Source organism: Rhinolophus sinicus, linkage group LG06 (genome assembly GCF_036562045.2).
Source record: "Rhinolophus sinicus isolate RSC01 linkage group LG06, ASM3656204v1, whole genome shotgun sequence".
In the NCBI taxonomy this organism is placed as follows: Eukaryota; Metazoa; Chordata; class Mammalia; order Chiroptera; family Rhinolophidae; genus Rhinolophus; species Rhinolophus sinicus.
The window spans coordinates 164,778,630-164,791,637 of NC_133756.1; the positions used below are offsets into that span (position 1 = coordinate 164,778,630).

At 56.3% G+C, this 13,008-nt stretch overlaps 1 protein-coding gene and 1 long non-coding RNA gene across 4 annotated transcripts in view; one reads left to right on the top strand and one right to left on the bottom strand.

Moving 5' to 3' along the window:
• Positions 1 to 13,008, bottom strand: part of KCNQ1 (potassium voltage-gated channel subfamily Q member 1) — a 307,207-nt gene that overhangs the window by 133,442 nt on the left and 160,757 nt on the right. The window lies entirely within an intron of this gene.
• Positions 2,608 to 13,008, top strand: part of LOC109435666 (uncharacterized) — a 58,225-nt gene continuing 47,824 nt past the window's right edge. Inside the window, exon 1 of the long non-coding RNA XR_012497681.1 lies at positions 2,608 to 3,401. This is a non-coding gene — a long non-coding RNA (uncharacterized LOC109435666). The remainder of the gene's footprint in view (positions 3,402 to 13,008) is intronic.

Genomic DNA, 13,008 nt, shown 5'->3' on the forward strand with positions numbered 1-13,008 from the left:
GCCTGAAGTCCACCCAGTCTCATAAGCTTCTCCAGCCAATTCCCACATGTCTCTTGTCTCCCGCCGAGACAACAAACCCCTCTCAGTCTCGGTCTGTTTTCCTCTCCATCTCCCCCAAAGGACTAGAGAAGAGGCGGGGTGGGGGGGGGCACACAACAGGTGTGCAGGGGCCGGCAGGCGGCACAGGCTGATTGACGGCACCCCGTGTGCTGTGAGGGGTGAGGGGTAAGGACTTGGCCCATGTGTGATTCGGAGCTATCCTTCCTGACAACTGTGTCCGACTGGACAGCAGTAGGTTCCTTGGCCTGGCGGAAGCAGGGCCCATGGAGATGGTCACACAAGGACACCAAGATACAATGCCCACAGGGTTTCACAGTGAGGGTGTCCCTCCAGAGAAAACCCGTGTCCAGGGTCTGAGGGTAGCGGGGTCAGTGGAGCAAGCACCAAGACATGACAACTCACATGAAGGACTCCGGACACTTGCAAGATGTGTCTCCATCCAAGTTCACAGTCAGAACCCACATTTTGTTAAGTACCACGTCAAATCAACTCACAATTTTCAAAACCAGTTTGTTTTCAAGATGAAATTCCAATCAACACCCTTTGTGACTCTCTACTAGGAGGTGGTCACCACTGTAAATGGACATGCTTTAGGTGGCTTTTCATCCCACAGTCCACATCGTTGGCCTGAAGACCAAAGCCAAACCCAAAACAAAAGGTTTGGGGAAAAGCTTGTGTTCATGAGTGAGGACTAGGTGTCAAAATGCTGCTTCCAAACGACGCAGCTGAGCAAAGCAACCCAGGGACACATGGGCCCTAATGAAGAGGAAAGTCCAGAACGCTGAACATTTCCCGTCTGTCTTTCCTACTGGAATGGAGACCCCACATCGGCAGGGCTTTCGCTTTTGTTGAAATGTGTGAAATCGCTCTGAACACCTGGGCCCCAGGGAGGTAGAAATGGATATACCTTGGGAGTGTCCTGGGAAGAGTCCTGGTCTCCCACAGAAGGATGGGCGACCACGGGAGGCAGAGATCTGAGCCGCGTGACACTTCTCATGGCCGCGAGGACCAGGGCACTGGTGCGGTCGCAGTCAGCCCCATGTCCCAGCACTGCTTCCCTATACGGTCGCTTGTTCTCATCCCAACATCTCCACGAGGCTGGCAGCATCGCTCCCACCTTCCAGGGAGGGGTCAAGCATTGCAGAGTGCGGGCCAGAACCCAGACCCTCCCTGTCATTTTTGGCCAGCGGCGAGTGGTAGTGGTCACCCGGTGGGAGTGGGGAGAGGCAGGCTGGGCAGGCGGGAAAGTGGGCAGCTGAGAACCTGCCCCGAGAAGGCAGGGAGGTGGTGGCAACACAAAGGACTCTGGGCTCCAAGATCCTGGCACATACCCCATTACCCCATCAGACTTCACTTACAAAACACAAGTTCAAAGATAAAATTATTAAGAATTTCAAGATGGTGAAAGCAGAGCATTAAGTCCTAAGTCTGGGGTCCTTGAGGGAATGGGGTCCCATGTGATGGTAATGGTTATAACCTGCCTCTGGGATAGGCAGATGCCAACAAAACCGAGCCAGGTGGCAAGGGTGGCAATGACCCTCTGAATCAAATGCCCCAACCCAGGCTTGCTCTCCGGCCTTCCTGTGGGCTGGGCAGGGAGTGGGGGACCACCATCTGGGCATCGTTTCTGAAGGTCCGAAAGCAAGCTGTTGACCCCTGAAAAGATGCCATCGTTTCCCCTTTGTCCTCTAGGCTGAACCACAAACAAAAACCCGACTCAGTCATTTTTGGGGAGATTCCTAGCTCTTTGTAGACATATTTCAGGCAAAGGCAGTTGAGATGAATGGCCTTGGTGCATACTTGGTGGTGGAGACCAATGCTCTCTTGGCTGGCTCCAGCCTCCTTTTTCCTCCCTTGTTTGAAGTCAACCTTGGGTGCAGGTGGCAGGGGGACAACTTTGAGAACACACTGAGAATTCTACATGCCAAAACCATTTTGCAATTAGCCTGGAAGGCCCAAACTGCCCCGGACTTTCTGGTAAAGCCTCAGCGGAGTGAATGCACTATGAGGACAGGCTTCCTGACTGCTGTTTGTTTGCTACCGATCGCCAGTGTTTAGGGCAATGCCTGATACACAGGAAAAGCTCAGTAACTGTGCGAGATGGGTGGATGAATGGATGGAGGGGTAGATGTGTGGGTGGATGGGTGGGTAGGTGCATGGATGGATGCATGGATGGGTTGGACGATGAATGGGTGGGTGAATGGATGGGATGGATGGATGGATGGATTGGATGGTGGGTGGATGGGTGGATGGATGGATAAATGGGTAGATGGGTGGATGGAAGCATGGATGGGTGGGTGGGTGAGTGGATGGATGGATGGATGAATGGATAGATAGGTGAGGTGGATGGACGATGGATGGATGGATAGATGGATGGATGGATAAAAAGGAAAACAGTCAAGGGACAGACTCCCCTCCAACCACAGGAGAATCAGGAGGAGGAGGTCAAATGCAGAGTTGTCAGGGTTGAGGTGGGAGGCTGACCACTTGGGTCACCTCAGCCATTCCACCTCCCACAGGGTAACCTGGGCAGGTCCTGGAACCTCCTTCAGGTGCCCTGCTTGTTAGAGTCCTGGCAAATCCCTCCTTCCCAGGTCTCCCAAAGACCGAACAGGACATCTTTAGCAGAGCCTCTGCCACGGGTCGTTCTGAAAACACTGGCCACTGGGCGATTCCAGCACGCGGCTTCATGCGTATCCGCCCTCGTGGACTCAAAGGGTAAGGGTCTGCAGCGGGTGGCCGAGTGATGCAAACAGCCCGCGGATTCATCTTGGGGCTCTGGGCGTCACACGGAGGAGTGGCCGGGTTCCCCGGTGGCCCGGGTCAGCCCACAGGAGAATAGGCGACTGGACCCAAGACGCCGTGGGTGGACGCTGGGAAGGTGGGGGGAGGGGGCGGCGCCGCCTCCAAGCCCTGGGCAGACGGGGAGGGGAGCGGCACGTGGCGCTAGACTCGCCTGGCCAATGCAAGCCCGGATGGCATCGGCAGCAGCCCCTCTCGGCCAATGGCAGAGCGCGGCACTCCACTTGCCGCGGCCAGCCAATCCTCGCGGCCGCAGGCGGCAAGCAGCCCCTGCGGGGCTATCCAATCAGCGGCAAGTCTGCTGCCACGTCAACCTGGGTCTGGGCACCGCCGCAGCCGCTGCGCAGACGATCGCCGCGCCTGCCACGCGGCACGCGGCTCAGTCCGCGCTCCGCAGTGCGAGCTTCTCGCGGCCGTGCCCGCCACGCGCGGCACCGCTCCGCCTGCGCTCCTCGCAGCAGACTCTTCTCACCTCCTTTCAGCGCTCCAGGCGCGGTGCGACCAGGCTGCGCGGGACGGGCGATCACCGGTGCTCAGAGGTGAGCTCCGCGGTGGGCGGTGGGGGTCGCTGCGGTCAGCGGCTCCGGCCCTCTGGGCCCGGCCTCGCCGGCGCGCTTCACTCTGCGCCTCGTGGAGAGCCGCGCTGGGGACGGGGGTCAGGTCGTGGTTCCGAGTCGGGGATCGGAGTCAGGGTCTGGGATCCGAGTTCGGATCGGAGTTCCACGTCGGGAATCCGCCGCGTGCTTCCGAGTCGTGCTTCTGAGTCGGTCGGCGGCTCAGTTTGGGGGTCGGGGTTCCTAGTTCTGGGTCCGATTTCGTGTCTGGAATCCGCCTCAGGGTTGAGTCGGGGATCCGACGGTCAGCGGCCCTGGCCTGGCGGCAGGAGTCGGGGTCCCCCCCCCCCCACCAGGGCTGCTGGTGTGGAGCCCGGGGTCGGACTCGGGTCTGGCGTCCGCCTCGTGCTTCCCGGTCGTGGTTCCGAGGCGGGGATCGGAGTCTGGGTTGCAGTCCGCCTCGTGGTTTTGAGCCTGGGTGGGAATCCAGAATCCGGGCCAGTGTCTGGAATCCAAGCTGGATCGAATTCCGCGTTGGGAGTCTGTCTCGTGCTTCTGCTTCGTGGTTCTGAGTCAGGAATCTGAGGGTCAGCGGCCCCGACGGGGCGGGGGGAGGCGTCGGGGGGCTGCGTCCCGGCTCGGATTCCGCATTTGGAGCCCACCTTTGGGTCCTGATTCCCGGGTGGAGAGTCCGCGGTCCTGGTGCGGGGCGGAGGCTCCAAGTCCTGAGTCCGGGGTGGGAGTTCTGAAGGGGGATCAGAGTTGGGGCCTGGAATCCGTCTTGTGGTTCTGACTCCGGGACCCGAGTAGGGGTCTGGAGTCGGTATCTGGAGTCCACGTTGTGGTTTGGAGTCACGGGTCTGGGGTGCTGGCGCGGGGGTTTGTTTAACGTCCAAGTTGGGATCAGAGTTCCCAGCAGGGGATTATCCCAGTCGGGGGTCTGAGTCTGGTCTGGAGGCTGCTTGTGGAACCTCCTCCAGATTCTGAGTTACGGGTCTCGGTGGGGGGTCACAGTGGGGGATTGGGGACTGGGATTGCGATTGGAGTTGGGGCTGGGGGGCCCCGAGTTGGGGCTGAAGTTGAGGTTTCTGTCGGGGTGGAGATTCCGAGTCACAGAGTGGTCCTGGGTTGGGACTACAGGCCCTGGTCCTGTTCGGAGTTGGTGACTGGAGTTGGGTCTCAGTCTGGGCGGCAGCCGTGGATAGCCCCGTGCTCACCCCCACTCGCACCCGCCCTCTCAGCGTTTCCAAGGCAGGTCAAGTCGTCTTTTCTGTAAAATGGGGCTGAGTGCCTTCCCGAAGGGCTGTGCTGGCAGGAAAGGGATCAATTCAGCTGCACGGAATGGCTCCGTCCTAGATTGACTGTCACAAAATAGAAAAGCATTGCTGATGACAGTGATGTCCACATCGGAGATGCGTTTCCCGGTCCCTTTTCTTGCTGCTCGGCCGGTGCTGGACGGAGAACTCCCAGGAGGGACTTTTTTTCTGTTTTGTTCTCCCCGCACCCAGCCGGAGCCTGATACCCAGCCTTGCTGGGGCTGTACTTGCTGAAGGAAAGCAGGCAGGCAGGATTAACCAGATTGCTACGGTGTCTCAAATGATCCATTTCTGCACCTGTTTCCCAGAGACTCACTAGGAGAAAAAATTAAGGATTGGGTTGCTTGATTACGGTTCTATTTTAATGTTTCCAAACATGCTGAAGAGAAAAGTGGGCTGTTTCAGGATTTATGCTCCAGCTAGAGGGATCTTTTTAAATTACAAATCAGAACATGTCCAAATTAAAATAAGGAGAGCACAAGAAAATTGTGAACTATTTCCCTTATGGACATAGATACAGGAGTCCCACGTACAGCTTTAGCTAACCGAGTCCAAGTACATTAAACAATTCTTAAACAAGAGGGATTTCTCCTAGGAATGCGGAGATGATCCATATCAGAAACTCTATCCGTGTAATTCACCGCAGTAAGAGACTAGAGGAGAAAAACCATATGGTTCTCTCCACAGACGTAGAAAAATTATACGACAAAGTTTAATGTCTGTGTATGGTTTTAGGGAGGGGGCGACACCCCTTAGCCAGAAGGGAACTTCTCTAACTTGATACAAGCTGTATACCAAAACTTCACTTTTCAGCAAAGTTAATAAAGAAACCCAAAGCGTGTCTGCCCCTTTAAGATAAGGAGTAGGCCCAGGACGCCATCCCGACCGTCCCCTAACACGAGAGAAGGAAATGGAGTGCAAGGAGAGGGCCAGAGGGAGGGAGAGAACCGCCAGTCATAAGATCGGCTACATCAGGGCTTTCAAAAGGTTTGGGTCTCAGGACCCTTTGTGCTCTTAAAAACGACTGAGGTCCCCAAAGAGCTTTTGTTAGCATGCACTCTATCTGTTGACTGTTACCGTCTTCGAGGTTAAAATTGAGAAACGTTTAAAACACAGGACTATACAAGCACGTATCCCAGTGGGCTCACGCTGCCTTTGGAAAACTCTAACTTTGTGAGAGTAAAAGCAGAAAAGGCAAGTGATGTCTGGGGATTATTAGGGAAACGGTTCTGACCTCACATGAAAGGGGCTCAGGGACTCCTGGGGTCCTCTGACCACATTTTGAAAACTGCTGAGCTCTATGGAAAAGAAATTTAAGGTTTTAGAACTAAAAAGAGACTTCGCCAAAGTTTTTGGATATAAGAACTATGTATAGTAAATCCTCACTTAATGTCACGGATAGCTTCTGCGACTTTTAAGAGAACCGGCGTATAATGAAACCAGTTTTCCCACAGACTAATTGGTACAAACAAGAGCTAAGTTTCTAGGCCTTATGAAACCACGTCGATCGAGCGGAAATTTTGTCCAAGGACGTGCTGCACTCCCACCCCCCCACCTCCCAAGCTTTTCTTATTGCCAATAGTAACTAAAAAGTACAAGAGAAGTTAAGGTAGCAATCGCAATGGCAACAAAATTTATATCAGGTCTAGGGATTAACAAAGCAGACTTTCATGGAGAAAATCTGAAAATTCTATCGAAGGTTATATAGGAAGGAAGATCTTTTGATAAGGACAGAGATTTTCTCTTGGATGGGGCAGCTTAGCATTAGAAAGATGTCAGGTTTTTCCAAATCTGTAAATTCAGTATAGCTCCGCTTAAACTTCCAGTTGGAGCTTTTGAGGAACTTGTCAAACATATTCTAAAATGTCTGTGAAAGAAAGAGATCTATAAACACCAAGTGAACTTTGAAAAAGGAGAACAGAGAAGGCCTTGTGCCCACAGCTCGTGGGGCATACTCCAAGCCTTCTAGGGGAAGGTGGCATGAGATAAAGGTGGCGCCATGTGTCTATGGGGACTATTTAGAAGATGATATTGGGAAAATTAGCCCTGAATGGAGAAGTAGAAATGTGGGCTCCTCCCTGACCCGCTAGAAAAAGCAGGCTGCGGATGAACTAAAGATTTCAAAGTAAAAGGTACTTGATGTTTGTTTAGTAAAAGAAGACTACAAAGAATTTCACGGCCCAGGGTGGCCTTGAGGTCTTAAACAGGGACCAGAAAACCCCAACTTGAAGACTAATAGTTATGAACTTGAATGCATACAAGTTAAGTATTTCTGTTAAATCCATCACAACAAAGGTCAAAACTATTTCCATAACACTGCTACACATGAGTTGCCTACTTCACCCTCACTCATGTTACTTTGAACCAGGTTACAGGTGACCAATTACAAGCTATTTGAAACAACTAAAACTGATAAGGGAACAATAATTGAAATATACTAGAAAGTTCTGCAGATCAATAAGAAGATAGGAAACCCAAAGGACACTAATTGGCAATTTGCTGGAGGTTTAACAGGTACATGAAAAGGTGCTCAAGGTGGTCAGTAATCAGTGAAATGCAAATGAAAGCAACAGATAGTCTTCATATGAAAAGAATGAGAACGTACGATAATGCCAAGTGTTGGCAGAAACCAGGAAACAGGCCTCCCCTGCGTGCTGCAGGTGGGAATGGAGACAGGTAAGGCTTTCTGGAGAGCCGCCCACCACTTCTTCCTCAAATAAAATATTTAATACCTGCAACCCAGCAGTTTCCCTCCTGGGTAAACAGCTAGAGCGGTTCTCACCAGAACAACGAGGGGCTGTGTGCACGCTCAGCGCAGCCCTGCCTGTGGGGGTGGGGGTGGGGGTGGGGGCTGGCACTGTGGTTGGAGGAAGGGCTGGATGTACACTCCACAAAATGGAGACGTGCAAACACGGGCGCAGAGCGACAGAAATGCCAGACAGAAGGAGGGCCTCAGCACACGGCTCTGTATTGAAATTAAAATTACACCCCCCCCCCCAGACGTGCTAGAAGATACTCCGTGCATTACCAGGGCACATGCACACGGCGATATAAATAAATTACACTGGTGCAGCTGTCTCTGGCGGGAGGGGTACAGGGCTGGAGAACGGGGATTAGATGGAAAGGCAGGGAAAGCTACAGAGCGATGCCTCCCACGGACCCTTACAGGGCAACAGTGTTTCATGAACTCAGGGCCATGATTTAACCCTATGACCTGTTCAGCAGAGTCCCCAAAGCCAAGAATGAATGAATGAATGAATGAATGAACGAACGAACGCATGTCCCATCACTCCCCTGACGGCACTCCCTAGTGGTTTCTATGTCCAAGAAATAAAACTCAGATTCCATCAGGTTTGACAAGATCTGCCCCACTCTCTGTCCTCCCTCACCAGCCTTCTGCCTATTTCTCAAACCAGCCACGTGCCTCAGGGCCTTTGCACCAGCCACCTCTGCCTGGCTCAGCCTTCCCTGCGATTGTGACAATTCCTTATCATCCTTCAGGTCTCACCTGAAAGGCCGCTTGTCAGGGAGACCTTCTCTGACCTGCGATTCCAGTCGGTTCCTTCAGGCGCTTGCTAGGTCAGTACTATGTTTCAAGCCTCTACAAGCACAGGCTATGCCACGGAATTGTCTAGTTCCTTAGGCATCCACTTATTTGTTGCCTGCCTGTCTCCTCCACCAGAAGGGAAGCCCCATGAGAGTGCATCTGTCTTTTCCACAGGGTCTGCTTGGCGGGTGCGTCATGCATTTATTTTCAATCGCTTCATTGATTTGTTGAATGAAGGAAGAGGCCAGGCCAAGAAAATGTGCATCTATTTTCTAAATGCAGTGAGAAAGTAAGCAGTGCGTGAGGGCCCTGGCCCCACAGGCCCGGCTGGTGACATTTGAGGCCGGGCCGTTCTTTGGTGTGGGGGGCTGTCTGTGCATTGTAGGATGTTTAGCAGCCTCGACCCAGCAGATACCTGTAGCACCCCCACATCTGTGATAATCAAAAACGTCTCCAGACAGTGCCTTATGTCCCCTGGGGGGTGGAGCACCCCAGGTGAGGGCCCCTGCCTGAGACCAGCTCAGGGGACTGGATGGTGTCCGCGCTGGCCCTTTAAATGAAGCCAGCCCTGGCCTGCACCCCTACCACTGCCAGCACCCAGAGCCTCACTCAGTGAGAGAGACCCTGATGCAAGCCTGGCCCGTTGGAGCGCCCCAGGGGTATGAGGTTGGCAGGTGCCTCAAGTCCCAGGGCCCTGGAGCTGTCACCTAGGGCTGTAGTAGGAACTGGCCTGCAGCTGCAGTCCCCACGCTGCTTCTGGCCCCGGCACCCATGGCCTGTCCGAATTAGAGGTGGCCTGGAGAGAGGTTAGTGCAGACTGACGAGTGAGTGGTTGCCCGTGGACTGTGGGTCCAGAAGGTTTGCAATACGCTCTAGGAGGGAGGAGGAGGAGTGGAGGGGCCTCAGAGCAGGCCAGTGCGGGAGGAGGGGGGAGCCTCCAGCACTGTCCTTCCTCCCCCAGAGCCCCTCAGCCCGCGCCACGTTCCTCCCTGCTGGCGGCCGGCCCGGCAGCACTGGGTTGCTGACGGGAGCCTGGATGACCCGGGGCTCCAGGCGGATCCCCCTCACCAAGCCCAGCACACACCCATCCCCCTCCTCCAGCTCCGTCTGCGAAACTGAAGCCTTTCCCTGGGAGCCTTTCCTCGGGCTGGGCCAGGCCCTTGTTTGCAATTTAAATGTGGCCTCATTGTGGAGGAATCTTTGCTCCGAAAAGCTCTGGGCTGGGCTCACGCTCCCTAGCAGCCGGCCTCAGCCAGGAGAAGAAACTGATCTAATAGGCCTTTCTCCCGCTAATTGTAGCAATTAGTGTCATAGAATGGGGACGCCCTGGGGGGCCAGTGCTGGGCACACAAGCCTGTTCCCAGCTCCTCAGGCTGCTGCTCCGACAGAGCGGGCCCCACCTAGGTCCTGGCCAGGCGGCGACGTGGGGGTGGGCGTGGGAGAGAGGACTGGGGCTGCTAGGTGCTCAGGGCAGTTGTGGCCAGTGTGCACTTGGACCGGTCAGCCCAGCGGCCACCCAGGTGACATGTGACCCTCCCAGAACAGAGCCTGACTGGAACAAAGACACAGACCGTGTCCAGGAGTGCAGAATGAGGGACGTTGATGGCGGGACAGAAAGTAGTCTTGGGGCTAATTACTTTTATGGAGTGAGGAGCCATTTCCCCGCATGGCCGAGCGGAGCCCTTTCTCTGCCTTCCCTCCCCTCCACGAGGGAGCGCCTGCCCTGACTCACTCAGCAGGCTTAGGGAGCCCCGTGCGGCCGGCGCCCTTCGGAGAGGCTGCAGTGGGCCCCCGCCAAGCATGTTTGCACCACACGCACGCCACACGCCCGCTAGTGACAGAGGCCACGGTACGTCTCCCATCCACACATCACTTTCCCAGGCAGTGAATTATGTCTGAGAGTCAGGGCAGCAGTCACTGCCCCAGGTTTCAGATGTGGTCATTGAACAAACCTTTGTTGAAAACTCACCGGGCACCAGACACTGGCCCAGGCAGGGATTAGACAGGAGCGGGGGTGAGTGGCCCTGCCGTCGTGGGGCGTGGGGCCCAGAGGGGAGAGAGACTACCCAGCGTGGGGGTGGTGTTTCACTGCATCCGCGGAGGCCCATCGCAGGAGCCACCTGGAAAAGGGTCTGCTCCAGGAGTTAGTCTGGGGTCCCGGAAGCTCACTTGGGGAAGATGGGGGGCGGGGTAAGGGGGGAGGGGCGTCGGGTGGAGGGAGCCCGTGAGCTAACGGGACAGAGAGAAGCCAGGCATCTGAGCTGCGGGAGACAGGAGGAGGAGGAGGAGAGGCCAGGCCAGACAGGCCACACTGCCCCTCAGGACTTGGGGCTTGTTCCTCGCGCCCTGAGGGTCACTGCAAGGTCTCCTGCAGGGACTGACCCAGTGGGGTCTGCACCGTGAAAGGAGCTCCCCCCTCTGAGTAGAGGACGACTGGAAGGGAGCAGGGGCCTACCCGGGCAGAGGTGCAGGGCACAGAGGGAAGCAGGACACTGCCAGAGGTGTGACGTCAGCCTGGCGTGATGGACTGCTGTGGGCAGCTGGGAGGGAGAAGTGTAGGGAGTGAAGCTGGGGTTTCCCTTGCATGGCTGCAAGGGCAGGTAGCAGGGACACTTGTCGAAGTGTGCTTGGTGGTGTGGAGTGGCAGATGACAGAGGCTGGAGAAGGGAGCTGTGGGACGGCTCACCCGTCCGGAATGTGGGTCTAGAGGCTGGAGGGCCAGGCTGGGGAGACATTTTGGAGTCAGGGGCCCACAAACAATGACAGAAGGAAGCTGCGGGTGCCAGGGAGCAGTTCAGGGAAGTGGTTTGGAGAGAGAAGCCAGCCCCGCACAGGCCCCCAGGAACTCTGGTGTCAACCGCCAGGCCGGGAGGGAGAGCCTGCATAGGAGACCAGGACAGAGCCTGGAGACCAGCAGGAGGGGAAGTCACCTGCCTAAGGGTCATGGTCCCTGCAGAGGCTAGACTGGGTGGTACCTGTGCTCCTGGCACTCTGACCACTGGCACTGAATGGCCACCGGCCTAAAAAGGGCCCTGCTGGGATGTGCCTGCAGCGGGTGTGGCTCTCTCTGCTGGCCACCTTTTCCCAAGACAGACAGGAGGGGCCCCTGGAATCAGGGCAGCAAAGAGGGGCTCCCTGTGGCACGTGCGGGGTCGACTCCCGCCAGGAGGGCTCGTCCTTGCTGAGCTGTTTCATAACCTGAGAAGGGAGGAAAATCCCCCAATCTTAACACGAAGGCAACAAGCTGAAAAATGGCCTTGAATAGGCTGAGATGAGAAAACAAAGAGGCCATCGACATCAGAGTCGTGGAGGGGGCAGGGAGTATTGGGGGACCCCACGCAGACGGCAGTTTCTGGGTTTCCATGCCCAGACCCAGAGACCCCGCCGGACTGGCTGGCAGGCTGCGTCCAGGGGGCCCCGCAGCCCTCCGTCCCAGCCTTCCTAGTTAGCAGTTCACACAGGCTTCAAAGGCTCCAAAGGGGTTAACTGCAGAGCCGCCTCCTCCTCCGCTGGCTAAGCTTGCTAATTTTTAAACGCAGCTGAGCTGAGCTGAGCTGAGCGCCCCTCCCAGAAGGCCCTGAGCGGGACGCTGCACAGCCCCCACCCCTGGTTGCCAGGAATCCACGTGCATCTAGAACAAAGACTCCCGGTTCCCTCCCTCACTCAGCTTGTTCTGATGCCTAAGCCAACACTTCGCCCAAGCCCCTGCCCTCGTCCAAGCCTGGTGGACTTTACCGCACGGCCCTGCCTCCCAAAGAACCTTCCAGATGGACTCAAAGGGGCTGGGACCTAGAGCCAGGCTAAACTCGGATGGAGCGCGGCTGGGACTCCTGCGCTCCCAGCAGTGGAAGCCGTGGCGATGGGAGAGTGTCCCCACAGCCTGAGGTCCAGTCTCCCCTCTGACCCCCTGAGGGCTCCAGTGTACACACCCCGTTCTGAACCCCCCCGGGGTGGGATGAAACCCCCCTACAAGTTCTGACAGCTCCCTGCCCCCACATGCTCTCACAAACGCCCACGGACATGCGTGCCCAGTGCATGACCTGCTTCCTGACGAGGCCTGGGGTTCTGTCCCCTCTTCATGTCACTTCTTGCCCCACTCGGCCCCTGAGGCACCTTCGTGATGGAAGCCGAGACCCCACCAGGCCCAGTGGCTGTTCCTAAGCCTCCGCTCTCACTCTGCCCGACTCCAGGCCCCTGGGAGCCCTGCTCTTCTCCGGGTGGAGAGAGACCTTTCAGTACAGGCACATGTCACACGCAGAGCAGCCACACTGGCAGCAGCAGCAGAGCCCCTTAACTGCGCACCGCCTCAGTTTCTTCACGTTTCACTTCATTCTGTCCTCTGGACAGCCCTTCAGAGAGGAAGCACTCACTGCCCACATGCGCAGACACAGCCCAGGGCAGCTTGGCCGCACACAGCCACTCGCCTGAGGCCAGGGGCACAGGGTGGCCCCGTTTAGCTGGGTCTCTCAAGCCCTTGTCGGGCCCCCTGTCCTCACCTTGGAAGAGACAGAGCCACCATCAGCTATGCTGGAGAGGCAGGCACAGTTCCCCGCCCTGGGCCAGGCTGAGGCCTGACACTCTCAGGGAGGGCAGCCTGGGTCCAAGAGGCCTTCCCCTCGCATGCAGGGGTGGGTGCCCAGAAAGGTGCCCTGGGAGGGCCAACTGGCCCCCTGATAAGGCATCGCTTCCCTTCTTGCATGGCTGCTAGGAACCAAATGCCACCCCCCAG